The 17311-nt window shown below is 37.7% G+C and overlaps 1 protein-coding gene across 2 annotated transcripts in view; it reads left to right on the top strand.

Annotated features, from left to right (window-relative positions):
* Positions 1 to 9591: 9591 nt before the first annotated feature.
* Positions 9592 to 17311, top strand: part of LOC115219369 (protocadherin gamma-A11) — a 51980-nt gene continuing 44260 nt past the window's right edge. For both annotated transcript variants that reach the window (XM_036509078.1, XM_036509077.1), the window contains exon 1: positions 9592 to 9787. The gene's annotated coding sequence lies outside the window, so the exon portion shown is untranslated. The remainder of the gene's footprint in view (positions 9788 to 17311) is intronic.

Raw genomic sequence — 17311 nt, 5'->3', positions numbered from 1 at the left:
GCCCAGGGAAAGTGTCTTTAAATAAAACAGAGGGAATCAAGGGTTAAATGAGCACATGGCGCTGATGAATAGAAATAATTACAAAATATCAATAACTCTTATTCTCATTTACCTCCAGGGTGGTTTGTTTGCTTGACTTTGAAGTACACTGTGGTTTTTTTCACACACTACCTCTTTAAAGTATATAAACCACAAGAGTCAAGGTGAATACATATTTATTTAAGCACTTGACATTGGTTGAGTTACAGCCATTTCACAACCTTCGTTATGTAGTACTAATTTCACATGCCTATTTGCATTAATTATTGATGTAACCATGATGTTCAGGTAATCTAATGAACCTGTTTTGTTTTTTTTATTTGCATTGGTTTTGCAAAGATACAATTGTATTGTATAATACTGAACATGCATATTAATGCAAACTTGTAAGTATAATTTTTTCCAGACTGAAATTATTACTACATAAAAAGGGATGTGAAACGGCCATAACGCTATGGATGACATGTGGCTAAATAAGTATATGTCCACCTCTTGTACCTCCTGACTTTTGTGGTTTTATAAGACTTTTATAAGACTCTGTTTTAAGAATGGTAGGAATTTGGTTCAGAGAAGTAGGTCTGCTGCATTAGAAAAAAATAAAATCAAGATCAATGTAATTATTTATAATGTCCCTCATTAATTTTATTTCTTTCTATTTTCTTAAATATTTGATTGGTGAAGTTGGTTCAACGTAGAATTATTTTTTCAAGACATTTTCCTTTCAAGAGATCCAAGTCATTTTTTGGCAACAGCAGTGCCACTTGTTCTATTGTAGTTTTTTGACGATGTTATCAACGTTGGGTTGCCAGCTAGAACTTACCAGAGTTGTTTTTTTAAGTCATTTTAGCTTTTTGTTGAAAAATAACTGGTCTATTTTTTTTTAGGTTGATGGGAAATATTTTCTTACAAGGATTAAGAAACATTCTGTTATTTCATGGTTTTGTTTTTTATTCTTTTTCAAGATTCGTGCAGTGATGTGCTTTGAGAAAGATGATGATTAGGTATTTTTTCTACATCTGTAAAGTAATGTAAGTTTATCATCATCTTCATCATTCTCATCCTCATCATCATCATCATCAATACCACTACCAGCATCATCACATTCATCCCCATCACCACCCACCACTGTTATAGCTGTAACAGTCATCCAATATATCTTTGTCTCTTAAGACAATGATATATTTTCATTCTTAAAACAACTTTAACTCCATCATTCCTCATTTTGTGTCTTTGTAATTTGGTTTTGGGATTCCCAGAGGCTCTTCCATCATTATTGCCACCACCACCACCAACATCAATAGCATCATCATCATCATCACTATCATCACCTTCTTTTTCCACTTCCACCTCGTATCTCTCTCTCCTTCCACCTCTCTCTCCCTCTCTCCCCAACCTTCTCTTCACATTTACTAAATCTATCCACTGGGACAAACCTGCAGTGGCAAATATATCAGACAGGTACAGACAGAATTGTGTGTGTGTGTATGTGTGTGTGTAGGTGTGTACAAGCATTTTGATTTAGTAACACACCTGTTGTCACATCTCCATGACACTACATATCGTAAGTTCCATCCTCAATGGAGACATTAAATACACTGTCAACATACTGGGACCAGCTGCTCAGTTTTGATCACCATCCCTAAATTCCTGAGATAAGATTTAAGACATACAGAATGTCTACAGAAATGGGTGTATATAACTACAACAATATCACGCAGCCTTTCACTATCCTCCACTTTTCTCTCTTTCTCTCTTACCATCTGGCTTTACCTGTTTGTGTGTGTGTGTATATATATATATATAGCATATATATAGCGTATATATAGCGTATATAGTATATATGCATAAGTCCCATTGCATGGCACCTTTGGCCAAGTGTCTTCTACTATAGCTTCAGGCCAACCAAAGCTTTGTGAGTTGATTTTTCAGATGGAAACTGAAAGAAGCCTGTCCTATATATATGTGTGTGTGTGTGTGTGTGTATGTATGTATGTATTTGTGTGTCTGTGTTTGTTCCCCACCATCTTCCAACAACCGATGTTGGTGCATTTACGTCCCCGTAACTTAGCGGTTTGGTAAAAGAGACCAATAGAATAATTACTAGACTTATAAAACCTAAGTCCTGGGGTTAGTTTGTTTGACTAAAGGAGGTGCTCCAGCATGGCCGCTGTGAAATGACTGAAAGAAGTAAAAGAAATATATCATGATAGATCGTTAGCTACTACACACATTTTTTCTCTCCTTGTTTTTTTCTGTGTCCCTTTCTGTAGAAGAGCATAGGCTCGAAACGTAAAAGACTTTTTCTATTCCTGAGCGCTATACTAATACATCTGTTTGTTTGTACACCACCTGCCTTCGTCTTTTGTTTATTTTCGTAAACTTTCCCTTAATATATATGTATATATATATAGTTCAAATGTACAGAAAACAAAAGACAGACAGGTGAGGGAACTACAAGCAGGTGTATTAGTTTCATATTCTTTATTTGTGTGTTAGCAAGACTACCATTGGTTTCAAGCCTGCCACATGGAGTGTTGGTACTCATCTCCATTTTGGATGAGAATAGACGAAGTTATACAAGGCTGTACAGGAATTTGGGATAACTAAATGAATACATATAGAAATTATGGGAGGTAAATTATCAGAAAAACCAAATCATTGTCTCTCTTGCATTAGACATAAAATCTTTGTAAGGAGTTGTGCTCACTATGACTTGATTAATTTCTTAATTATTTCATGTGAGAAGACTCATACACATCCATGTCCAAATTTATATATGTGTGTGTGTGTGTGTGTGTGTGTGTGTGTGTGTGCACACGCACACATATGCATGCATGTATGTATGTATGTATATATATATACATACATATGGTACACCTCTTCATCTTTACATTCAACAGCCAGCAGTCGTTTCTGTATCCAGGAATAGATTTGACACCTCATCTCTCCATCATCCCATGCTTTTCTCTTGATTGAGGGTTAAAGGCCTGTATATGTGTGTCACTGTGTATGTCCTCTGGATAATCAGCTAATTATAACTCTATCTCCTCCTCATCTTCTCACGACTCAGTGAGTATACTTTCTGCTATTTACACTGATAAATTAATAGTCCTTCCTTGTCATCCAGTTCCGTCTCAGGAATGAGCAACAACATACTGGTGCACATAATCAAATAATATCTTCTTTGATATTTATAAACCACAGAAAAAAGTAACCTGTTCTTCTGGAGATTTTGTGATGTGCAGCTGGTTCCTCTCCCAAAACAACTGGACAATGGAAAGACTTACTCACTGAGATGCTAGATAAAAGGAAGCTAATTGTTGCTTGATGGTTTGAAAGGTATAAAGATGAGAAAAGGGTTTATAATTTGTTGTTTCTCCATCGTCCCCATACATACGTAGGACCATAAATACATACTGGCTTATGCAGACCCTTAACCTGGGTCAGTTGAAAAGTCATGCATTTGGTAAAGGGATTTATAACATGAACTCCATAACTGCCATTCGTCCCAACTCATATTCACCACCATTTTCTCTTAACCACTACGCCATATGCCCATGGGCATATGGCGTAGTGGTTAAGAGCAGGGCTACTAACCCCAAGATTCTGAGTTTGATTCCTGAAGTATCAAGGAAAATCTCAGGAACCACAACACACCAACGTGAACAACAGACGCTACACCAATACAACATTTGGAGGATGGGATTCAAACACTTTCTTACTCTTTAATGCTTGATTTTTAATTTTTGATTTTGAGTTTTTGATTTTAATCTCTCATTGTGTCCCCCTGCTTAACTCCTCTCACTTCTTCACCTGTTAACCAATATTCTAGCAGCAGTTGAAGGCGGCGAGCTGGCAGAAACGTTAGCACGCCAGGTAAAATGTTTAGCGATATTTCATCTGTCTTTACGTTCTGAGTTCAATTTCCACCAAGGTCGACTTTGCCTTTCATTGCTAAATTAAGTACCAGTTGCGTACTGGGTCAATCTAATTGACTGGCTCCCTCTCTAAAAATTTCAGGCTTTGTGCCTGGAGTAGAAAATAATACTCGAGCAGTTGGTAACTTGTCACCATATACTTCCCTTTACCTTCCCTTTCAACAGGTACCAGTAATTGCTACCTCTGAAAATATAGGGAGCACTGCTTCTCAATCTTTCAGCCTACTGAACTTTTCTGCTGACTCTGGGTTGAAGGCTTGTGTATGTGTTTGCCTGCACTTATATGTGTACATGTAAATACCATGGGTAATCAGGTGCCATCCCCCCTACACACACTTTCTCACCATGCAACCATTCAACTACCATGTATACCTTGGTCGATCCACTGCCATAGTAAGTGGTTCTTGCATTTATCATGATTTTCATTTTTTCCTCTGTCTGAGGAGACGGCTACATAGTAGTGAAACATAATGGTAAGAGGCTACCGGATCACCCGAAAGAACACACACATATACACATACATACACGTTGGCACATACAAATATACACATAACTATTTTCAAAATGAGAATTAATGAATATATACGTAGATATGCATGCGGAGGCATTTTCTCCATGTTTATGTCTTGGGTATGTGTAAATGTACATGTGTGTGTGTGTGTATGTATGTGTGTATGTATATATATATTTATATATATATATATGATCAATGTATGGTTTATACCCATATATATATAAATATAATATATATGTGTGTGTGTATGTATATATATAGATACATGTTTGTGTGGATGTATGGATACATTTACATATATATTTACAAATGTGTTTGCCTGTTTTGTGTGTAAGTACCTCTATATATGAAGTATGTTTTCTTATACATAACAGTGTGTGTGTATATCTACTTTACATGTGTATACATGCTAGTATGTACGTATATATGTACGCACACATACACATATAAATGCTTGTATGTGTATGTATGTATGTGCTTATGAACGTATGTGTGAGTCTGCAGAGTGAGTTGTTAAGGTGTGTATATAGCAAAGAGAATAGATCCAATTAATGTCACAGCCTAAAGGTCCCTTGAGCTGAGTAGTAGTGGTGGTGGTGGTGGTGGTGGTGGTGGTAGTAGTAGTAGGAGGAGGGGCGGGGGGTGATGATTACAACAAAAGTAATAAAAACAACTGAGGTTGATAACAATGGAGTGATGAGGAAGTTAAAATGGTAGCGGGGGGGGGGAGTGCGGAGATGGTAGAAGGGAGAGAGAAAGGATGACAGAGAGAGAGAGAGAGCGAAGGTAAGAGAGAGTGGGATGATAGAGGGAGAGAAGAGGGGGGGTAAGACTTGAGGTAATAAAAGGGTAAAGTGAGTGAGAGAGAGAGAGGAAAAAAGGGTGGGATAGAGGTGTAAGTGGGTAGAGGGTAAGATGAGGATGAGAGAGTGTAAGATGTAAAGGGGGAGTTGAGGGAAAGTGGGAATAGACACGGGGGGGGCAGGAGGGGATGTGGTTATTTCTTCTCTGGTGTTTACTACCTCCACTTACCACCCCTTCCACCTCTACCCCATTTACCCACCCTTGCTTCTTCTACCCCCATTCACCATCACCACCTCCTCCACCTACCAACACTACCCACTACCAATTCCACCTGCTACTACCCCCCTTTACCTTCCTACCCCCACAATACCCTACCTTTCTACCACAACTGCCACACTATTACCTCCACTATCACCCCCCCTGCCACCAACACTACCACCACCACCAATAACTTCACCATCACTAACAATTACCACTATATCCCCAACCACAACAGTAACAACAGCAACAGTAGGGGTAGTGGAAGTGGTGGTGGTAGTAGTAGTAGTAGCAGCAGCAGCAGCAGTAGTAGTAGTAGTAGTGTCAAAGAGCTCCAGGGACGTTTCTACACCAAAATTAATTAGTGTCTCTACTGTACCTTTATTGATTCACTAGCATAGTGTATGGGAGATAGTATAGCCGTGTGGTGGTGGTGGTGGTGATGGTAGTGGTACGATGATGATAGTATGGTGGTGAAATGGTGGTAATGTGTATAGCGTTGGTTGTAGTATAGCAATAAAAATGGCGATAGTGTTGTTGTTGTAGTAGTAGTAGTAGTAGTTGAGGAGGAGATATAGTAGAGTTTTAGTGCTGGGGTGTTGGTGTTGGAGAGAGAAGTGATGATGATGATGGTGGTGGTGATGATGATGATGGTGGTGATGATGATGATGATGATAAGAGTTATAGCATGTGCTGGGAGGAGACATTGTGATTTAATTATGTGTATGTATGTGTGTATGTGTGTATACATATATATACATATATACATATATATATATATTATATATATATATATATATATATATATATATATATATATGAAGATATATATATATAAAGATATATATATAAAGATATATATATATATAAATAGATATATATATACGTACATACATATACATACATATACATAAACACACACACACACACTATGTATGTATGTATATATTTGTATAATTGTTTATTGAATGAGTTTTTGCCTCATTTCATTCGGTTTGTTGTTTAAACTATTCTTTATTCTTTTTCTCCGCAAATTTCCTATTTAATTTACTTTCCGATAAACCTTGCCGAGGTCGGCATTCTTGCTGCTGCTGTTGTTGTTGTTGTTGTTGTTATTCCATCTCCTTCTTCCCGCCCCACCCCCAATCCCCACCCTTATACAAACAGCTGCTATTAATGGTTTAGCTGTTTAATTGCATGTGTGTGCGTATATGAATGCATGTATGTAGAGAAGATTAGTGTTGGCACTGAGATAAGCCTGTGTGTGTGTGCATGGATATGTGAGTGCGTGCGTGTATGTGTGTATGTGTGTGTGTGTGTGTGTGCATGTGTGCGTGTACATGTTTTTATATAGCCAAATACAGATGTTTACGAATGTAAATAAGCAGTCACATAATCAAACATACAGCAATTTGGAAATCTACATATATCTACATTTGCACATATGTATAAATATACACAAATATATATACACAAACATATATATATAAACATATATGTATATATATAAACATAAACATATATATATATTAAACATACTTATATAAATACATTTACATATATACATATATGTATATATATATATATATAATATATATATATATATATATATATGCAAATATATATATACATTTACATATATACACACACACATATACACACACACACACGCATACATGTGCATAAATGTTTCTATGAAGATCTATATATGTAAATGTGGCTGAAGATATATATGTACATAAATACACACAGACAGATACACATACACACACAAATACACACGTAGACACAGAAGCAGTCATTTAAATACATGCCAAAGTAAATGAAATGTATTTATTTTTTTTATTTTTTCCCCTCTCTTCTACTGGAGGGCCAGAAAGGTGTTCAAGATTAATTTGTGCAGTAGAGTAGGTGTGTACAAATGTCTCCCTGTCTCCCACCCCCCTGCCTTCTCTTCTATCCAGCCACATATTTCTATAACACAACACTAGTGCCATCTTTAAATGAATAGGTGAAGCTTGGAGTCTAAGACTTATCTTGCTAAAAGATTGTTCACAGTTCTTTTCTCTATCTCTCTCTTTCACCACCATACTCACATCCACCTTCTTTCTCTCTTTTGAAATCTTTCTACCTACCTACCTACCTACCATCTACCTATCTATCTACCTACCTAATAATCCATGTCTATCTACCTATCTATACATACATATCTATCTGTCTGTTTGCCTATTCATCTATCTTAATACATAACGTAATGGAGCATACATTTATTTCCTAATTTTCTATTTACAATTTACACAAGTGACTCAAGGAAGTAAAGTTTCGTGTGATTCTATGAAATTACCTCCAAATTTTTCTTTGAGGTTCGCTAATTATTACATCCATGTTTTCTTTCATCATCATCATCATTATCATTATTTAACATCCATTTTCCATGCTAGCATGGGTTAATAAATTTCAGTTCAGTGAGAAATTTTGCATTCACCATTTAGTACAACAGCATTTACATGAACCATACATGTGTGCATGTGTGCACACACAGATGTGTGTATCTACACACACACACACAGACATCATCATCATCATCATTGTTTAATGTCCACTCTTCATGCTGGCATTGGTTGATGGGTTGATATGGAGCTGGCTAGGAGGGTGGTGTCCACATGCCAACTGTCTATTGTGGCATGGTTTTTACGCCTGAATGCCCTTCCTTATGCCAACCACTTAGCAGATTATACTGGGTGCTATTTACGTGCCGAGGTCGACTTTGCCTTTCATTCTTTCAGGGTCGATAAATTAAGTACCAGTTATGCACTGGGGTCGATGTAATCGACTTAATCCGTTTGTCTGTCCTTGTTTGTCCCCTCTGTATTTAGCCTCTTGTGGGTAGTAAAGAAATATATTTACGTGTCACTGACATGGGTGCATTTATGTATAGCACCAGCATGGGTACTTTTAAGTGATATCAGCACCTGAAGGGACAAGCCCTGTATGTGTGCAAGAACCATACTTTTTTACTTAGCTTGACACATCTTATCAAGTACAGCAAATTGCCACATCTCCTGGTCCCTTGTCATTTCCTCAGTGAGGCATAGCAGCCGAAGATCCTTTCTCACCACTTCTCCCTACGTCTTTTTTGGTCTACTCTTTCCGTGTAATTATGTGTGTGTGTGTGTGTGTGTACACATACATATAGTGATAGATAAATGTTGCTGAACTCCATTGCCTTTATCACAAGATGACAAATATTCAAAGAAGTGCAGTATAAATAACTGAATGAATTCCAACACATGTGAGAGGACATGTGATAGGTCATGTGACTTCTATATTTTAAAATTAGAATGATGACATGTAGCAAGTACTTATTTTGACATCTTATATCTGAGTTGAAATCTTGATGAGGCTAATATTTTCTTTTCCTTCCATTTCCATGAAAAAAGTGTCCAATAAATGTTTGCCAAAATGGAAGTAAACATGGCAGAATTGGTTGGATGCAGGAGGAAATACCTTTTAGTATTTACATACTCACCGTCACATTCTGAGTCCACATTCTACTGAGCTCAACTTTACATTTCATTCTTCTGGGGCTTATAAAGTAACCCTATTCTAACCCTATTATCTGTTTGTGTCTGTCTTAGACATTAAAGTTACATACATTTCTCCCATTGACCACAAGACCTCCCTCTCGGGGGTGAGAGGAAGGGGATAGATGATTGACCCTAGTGCCTGGCTCTACTAATTCAAATAATCCATCAATATAGAGATCAATATACCATGGTGCTCCCAGTAAGTAGGGTGGCTCAGAATCTATGAGGCTCCTTAGTTGCTCCTGGGTGATGACCCCCACCCCCATCCGCAGTGAATATTTTGCAAAGATGTTTTTATGTAAATTGTTATTGTTTTATTGTTTATGCATTTCTAATTTCTGCTGCCCTTTCTCTTTTGCCCCAGACGTTTAGGCAGCCCTTGTGGCCAATAGAGAAAGAAGATCTTAACAAAGATTTTTATAATGTCTTTGTTTCTTTACCCATTCCATAGGAGACACCCACTAACTGCCACCACGGAATATTTACCATGACCTGCTGCCTCCGTCTATATTCTACATCCTGTTCTACAACTCAAAGGAACACTTTACCCCTTTCACCAAACTAGACTCTACATCTACCAAGTTATGGAATCTTATACAATATCCTCAGGAACCATCAACATTACCCAGAATCAAATTTTTAAAGAGGTCAGTTCATTTAATCTGCTTATTCATTATTAATGCTTACATGAGACTGAGACCTTTTCTGTGATTGAGAAGATCCGGCAAGTAAAGTGAAATCACAGCCATGCATGTCTGGCCCAGTTGAGTGCCCCTAACACATCGGGCAATATATATGCTTGAGAGGACATGTTGAGTCAAGTAAAACTGATATCGTAGCTGTGGCCAGTGTTCCCTGACTGGCTCCAGTGCTGTGGCATGTAAAAAGCACTATCCGAACATGATCAATACCAAGCCCCTGACTGGCTCCTTTGCCAGTTGCACGTAAAAAGCACCGACTACACTCTCAGAGTGGTTGGCATTAGGAAGGGCATCCAGCTGTAGAAACTCTTCCAGATCAGATTGGAGCCTGGTGCAGCCGCTAGCTCTCTAGACCTCAGTCAAACCATCCAACCCATGCCAGCATGGAAAATGGATGTTAAATGATGATGATGTTGTTGAATACTTGGTATTTGGCTTCTCTTATTGGCAAAAGCATCTGCTAATTGTCTTCAAGGAATTTCCAGGGTTAACTATGACTAAGTCCCTATTTTAATAAAAATATGGAGTTATTTAAATACCATGATATATAGAATACATTGCAAGCGAGGTGTGTTATATGGAAGTGTATGTTTATTTAGGGGTCAGGGGACAAAACTTAATTATGCTGAAATCAAGAGTGTAAACCAGGAATACGTTGGTGTGTGGTTGTGATAAGCAGGGAAATTTACAAATGAAATAATATGTCAATGATAAATTGAAATACCTCCCTATGAAGTGGGTACCATTATCATCCAAACCCACCTAAATATACATTTTTCTATTACTGTGATCCAACTTTTGATTTGTTAAAAATAGTAGTCAAACCATCCTCAGTCCACATTCAATCATATTAAAAACAAAATTAATGAATGCATCAGTTAAATTAGTCATAGTCACACATTGTCTGAAATAATCAATTGGATGGAATGTCAAGGATGGAATGTCCTGTTTAATCAGAAGTGAGCAGAGGCTAAACAACAACAAGAGAGTCATTCACTTTGGCCCCTAAGATTTATTTTTTTCCCCATTCATTCTTTCCAAGAACTTCATTTTAATGTTCCCCTACTCTTCCCCTGAAAACAGAAAGTCATGCCAGACATCAACCACAATGAGCTCGTCAGCTATGGGCTTGTCACGTCTTTTTATGACTAATTAATCGATTAGATGAAACCCCTTTCATTTACGAATGTTGTTAACAAATTCATCCCACAACAATAAACTTCCAGGTTCACACTGCTGAATGGATGGTACCTCAGGGCAAATAAAGGGTACCAAGGGCCATGGGTGGTACCTTGGGCAATAAATAGTACCTTGGACTAGTGTCTTACCTTTAAATTGGTCAATATCTTGTGAGCAGAATTTCAGTGGAAGAGGATTGTGCAAAAGACTAGCGTGTGTGCATGCATGCATGTGTGTGCATGCATGCATGTGTGTGTGCATGTTGGTGAGCTACATTGGTGAAGAATGTAAACAATGTCAGGAAATTAGAAGAAACAATGTTCTTTGAGTGGAGTCCCCTGTGCTATTTGTTCTGTGCCAAATTAGCAGCCATCCCTTGTCACTCTCTCAAATAGCAAAACTATTAAAGATCTAATAACCCCAAACACAGTAGTATCCCATTAGTGTTATAAAAAAACCAAATAAATAAATATAATGAATCAGGGACAGCTGATTGGTTGCAAAGCCTGAAATATTTAACCCTCCCTCGGTAAAGTCAGCGTCCATTGGAAAAGATTTCTCTCAATCACAATTTGTTCTCAAACTTTGGCTCACCGTCAACGTTTACTTTAAGTCTCTTCATACACAACTTACCATCACATAACAGTTTCCCTTCCTTGGCCTTCTTTCAATTTCATGTCTTTCCACCCCCTCCCCTCCCCCTCCTTTACTAATAAATCTTCCCTCATAAAAACACTTTCTCCTAATCCCTGGCTTATTGTCAACTCCTCCTTCATTCTTATTGCCATTGTTTTAATATCTTCTGCTTCACCACAGCACAGTCTCTCTCTCTCTCTCTCTCTCTCCACATATGATACTCACTCATTTATATTATATACATACATACATACATATCAGATACAGATATATATATACCTATACATATATATATTTGCTATAATTATAACAACTAAGAACTACCATGGTATATGCCCAGATAATATATCCCTCTAAAGTCACATTAATTATACAACAACACAAATACAATGTATATATATATATATATATATATATAAGTTCAGCAAAAATTTAGATTCAGATGAATATGGTACTTAAGTTAATGGCACCAGAATTTGGTATGGTATTAACCATATAAATCAAATGGGGTGATTATTTTGATTATATATATTTATACACATACATATACACACATATATATATGTGTGTGTGTGTGTGTGTGTGTGTGTGTGTGTGTGTGTGTGTGTGTGTATGTGTGTGTGTGTGTGTGTAGTGGATCTTCCAGGCATGATGTAGATTCAATCCTAGATAGCCAAATTTAAATCAACACTTCACCAGCACTTTCCTCATGGTAAAACAAATTTTTTCAGTGACATCAGTTTACATTTGCCAGATGCCTTAGCTAAGCAAAATAATGTCTTTGCCACTTGACCTTTCTAACCTCTTATAAGCCACCAAACACTAGAATTAAGATAACAAGTACCACCAACTAAATCTACTGTTCCGCAACAATATGTCTCCTTCTGGATAGTTATAAAAGCAAGAACCCGCAAGCAAAAGACAGTTAGTGTGGAAGAGGAATTGAGGCATGCAACTTCATATCCAGACGTGGATTGGTTGGTATTTTTACCTACCGCCTATTTAAAAAGATTACTCTGGAGAAGAGGTGCCTGCCTCAAAGTACATATATGAAAAGATGGACAAATGTTGTAAGGAAGTTGAGAGTAAATGGGGCCATGCTGTTGTAGCCAGTCTTATCAGAAAGGAAAAGTAATAAGCAGAAAAAAGGTGGTGAGGAAAAAACGGCAAGTTGAACATGAACCCAAAAATATAATCACAGAAAGTTTTATATGATTCTCAATTTCATTATACAATTCGACTTCATTTTTCCGATTTCATATTCCGATTTCCATTAAGTCATAATCCCAAACCTAAATGTTTTGTATTGTCTTGTCCCCTTTCTGTGTGTTATACATTGACAAATAAAGACATAAGTTAGTGACTTGGTGACAACTGAGTTAGTTGGCTTGTGACAACTCAGTCAGTTAGTTAATGAGTGACAAACTCAAATCAGAGACAGCTATCACCAGTTAGGGAGCAGAATGCTAGAATCCTGATCCACAGCAAAGCAGCGAGTAAAGACAATGGTTAAATGGAGAAATGACATTTACTGTCAGCAGCTATGAGACCCAACTTCCCTCACTCTCTCTCACTTTCATTAACTCACTTTGTCTTCTCTGCACATTACCATCTCTCTCTCTCTCTCTCTCTCTCTCTCTCTCTCTCTCTCTATGGTTTACTACTACAATACGAACACACAGGCTGAAATTAACTTTTTTACTTTGCATACTTTACGATTTTATCACCTGCCAGTCGAGGCAAGGTATTGTATAATGTAACGAGTAAAAGTAAATATTTCCTTAAAACTTCATGCACTGCTCATCTTTCACATCTTACAGCATGCCATTGCAATTAAATTTCGACCGTGACCCCCCACCCCATATATATATATATTACAAATTTGGGATTTTGCCAATAGAACTGGAACTCCTATTTTGGGATAACTTTATTGTATGGAATACACATAGAAATCTACATCCAATAAAATAATATAAGCAATTAAAATACAATAAAATACAATAAAATTAGTTGAAAAAATATATAACTTACCTGTTATTGTTCTGTGGGGAAAGAATGTATTTGTAATCAATGCTACACATGTTTCTGCACTGGTGGGGTGTGTATCAAGGCTACACCTTATCCACCAGTGTGTCCTCAGACTATTTATCTTATAATTATTTATGGGTCAAAGTTAAAAATACATACTAAAAGTCATATTAAATAAAAATAAAAATATAAATATATAAATTACAAATATATTTTCAAAAGATTAAACACCTCAATAACAATTCCAATATAAACAGAAAATGCTAAACCTAAGGAAATCATCAATGACTAAATTATAACTACATCAAATCCTACAACATGTCTAAATAAACATTATGGGAATTAATAATTTAGTGCAAGATTTACCCCTATCTATACAAGTATAAATTACCATTTTTATGTCAAACCTAAGTTAATAGTGTTTAATAAGATTATTTAGTAAAAACCACTACGTACGTTATAAACTTATTGAACAAAACTAGAAAAAAAATTAAAAAAGGAAGAATACTTATCGCCATAATGTTTACTCCTTCTCATTCCTGTGTAAATTTCTTGCCAAGTTTCATGCAGTAATCTTAAAAGTTCTGGCTTTGAAGATGCTTTCTTGTTCTTATGAAGAAGTGTCCTGTTCGTTATGCCCCAGAGGTGTTCCATAGGGTTCATACCTGGTGACTGGCCACGGAAGCTTTTTAATGCCATTCTCTTTCAACCAATCTTGAGTCTTTTTAGTCATGTGTCAAAGCGTCCCATCTTCCATAAATAAAGAGTTTTCTTTAATCATTTCACCACTGGAGACGATTGGAAGGAGTCCTTTCTGCAATATGGACATATATTTATCTGAGCTTATGTTTCCCTCACACTCCACCAGCTCTGATTGACCATTACTCCAAATTTCTCTCTAGACTATCACAGAATAGCTGCTATGTTTTATTGTTGGCAGCAATCTTTTCACTTCAAATTCTTGATCACAGAGTCTCCAGATCCACACTCGACAACTGTCAGAAAATACAGCAAATTTGGACTCATGAAAGAATATGATAGTGTCCCAAAATGCTAGTGGCTTCTCCACCATCTCACTGGCCTAATCTTTTCTCCACTTGATATTGGCCGGTCGAAGAGATGGCTTCCTTCTTGCTGTTCTGCCATAGTAGCCAAGTTTGTGGAGATACCTCACAGCTGTTGAGACTGACATCAACTTGTTGTGCTATGTCAGAGACCTTGCAATGAGGATTATCCTCTTAACGAAACAAAGAGTCCTGTGAGAGGGCTCTGATCGACCTGGGTGAGGTGATGTGGACACCTTCCCCTCTCTGGTGAATTGCACAATCACTCTATTAGCCGTAGAAACCAGGATCCCAAGGTTTTCTGTGGTTTTATGCTAAGTCCATCTTCAGACTGGAAATTTGGACAGTGCCAAAGCTTCTTTTGCATGTGACATGATTAAGCACTCACATTTAGAACCTGAAGCATAAAAATGTCAATTAATATGAAATATAAACCTTTTCAAGTTAAACATAAAACAATGTTTTATGTGATGTCTATTTACTTCTGTTATGTGTGTGTGTGTGTGTTTATCTATGCATTTGTATTTGCTGTGCATGTATTTGTGTGTGTGCATATGGTATGTGTGCATTCCTTGTACATGTGAGTATCTGCTGTGTGTGTGTGGGGGGGGTATATGTGCATAACTGGTGTACTGTGTGTATGTGCATGTGTGTGTGTGTGTGTGTGTGTTGTAGCCATTATCACACTATGGCAACAGTGTTTGGAGAGAGTATGTTTTCTCTGTTGAGAGGACAATGAATCATGAAACAGTCCACCAGGAGATCCCTTTATTCGTCTTTCTGCACATCAAAAGCGTAATAACAATGTGTTTACATTCTTCTTACTTCACTCACAGCTAGGCTTTGGTATGCTTCTGTCTGTGTATGTGTGTCTGTGTGTGCGTGCATGTGTGTGTGCGTGTATGTGTATGAGGTGTGTCTGTGTGCGTACATTGTAACCACCGATGTATGACAGCATCTGATAGCTTGGTCACTCATGTGATCACATGATATGTATCATCATCATCATCATCATTTAATGTCCAATTTCCATGCTGGTGTGGGTTGAACAGTTTGATACACATACATGTATATGTATGTATGTGTATGTATATATGTGTGTGCACATATATATGTGTATGCATGTGTGTGTATATATATATATATATGATCTGCTGGATGTGTAATGTCAGTGTGCATACACGGCAGAGTGTAAGCGGCCCTGAGAGAAAAGTTGGGCATAAGAAGCATCAAATTTGGTGTACAAGAGTGATGACTGCATTGGTATGGTCGTGTGTTACATATGGATGAGGACAGCTGTGTGAGCAAGTGCCACTCGCTAACTGTTGAAGGAACCTGTGGAAGACATGGGATGGGCTGGTGAAGCATGAACATTGAACATTGGGCCTCACAGCGGTAATGACAGGAGACCGAGACCTTTAGAGATATGCTGTGATTGAGAAGATCCAGCAACTAAAGTGAGATCGCAGCCACGCACGTCCAGCCCAGTTAAGAGTACTCCTGATGCGTTGTGTGATATATGCTTGAGAAGACCTGTCGAGTCAAGTAAAACCAATATCATAGCTGTGGACAGGGCCCCCATAACTGGCTCCTGTGCTGGTGGCACTTAAAAAGCACAATCCAAAAATGATCGATGCCAGGCCTGCCTGACTGGTCCCTGTGTCGGTAGTACATAAAAAGCACCCACTACACTCTCAGAGTGGTTGGCATTAGGAAGGGCATCCAGCTGTAGAAACACTGCCAGATCAGACTGGAGCCTGGTGCAGCCACTGGCTCTCCAGGCCTCAAGCAAATTGTCCAACCCATGCCAGCATGGAAAACAGACGTTAAAGGATGATGATGATATACATATGTATGTGTATGTATATATGTGTGTATGTGTATATATATATATATATATATATATATATACATATGTGTTGTGAGGAAGTTCAAAGGGAGACATAGAATGCTGTAGTGTGTTGTGTTATATTGTCTGTTGCTATTTAAACCTTAGTTTATTAGGTCAGTGCAAAGAGAGTCAATCTATGCTCATAGCCATTCCAATATGACCATCCTGTCTGTTATCAGACAGTTGACTGTGTCTCTTTTATATAAACATTACTCGGTTTGATTAACAGCTCAAGTGACTGCAAGTGTGGCCACCTTCTTAACATGTGACGCAGTGTGTGGTGGCACATTGAGCCATGCTGTTGTTGTTGCTGTTGTTGTTAGTGTACTGTCATTGTTGCGGTGTTGTTGTCAGTGTGTAATGTTTTGTATTTTGACTTTTAGAATAATTCTAGAGACCTTAACACCACTACCACTACCATCACAACCACCACCACAGCTAGAACCACCACCACCGTCACCTATATCCTCACCACTTTCGGTAACCTTACCAACACCGTCATCATCATCGTCATCACTACTGCCATGATCACCATTTTGTACATCACAACCATCAACAACATCAAACAGTAAAATGTCACCACCACCACCACCATCAGCCAGCGATGGTCCCCTTTGGAAAGCTATGGCCAGTGAGTCTGTTATTCACAAAATACATGGTATATAAACCAAT

Source organism: Octopus sinensis, linkage group LG14 (genome assembly GCF_006345805.1).
Source record: "Octopus sinensis linkage group LG14, ASM634580v1, whole genome shotgun sequence".
Taxonomy (NCBI): domain Eukaryota; kingdom Metazoa; phylum Mollusca; class Cephalopoda; order Octopoda; family Octopodidae; genus Octopus; species Octopus sinensis.
Note: the sequence above shows the minus strand (reverse complement) of the source record. Positions and strands in the feature narration are given on the sequence as shown.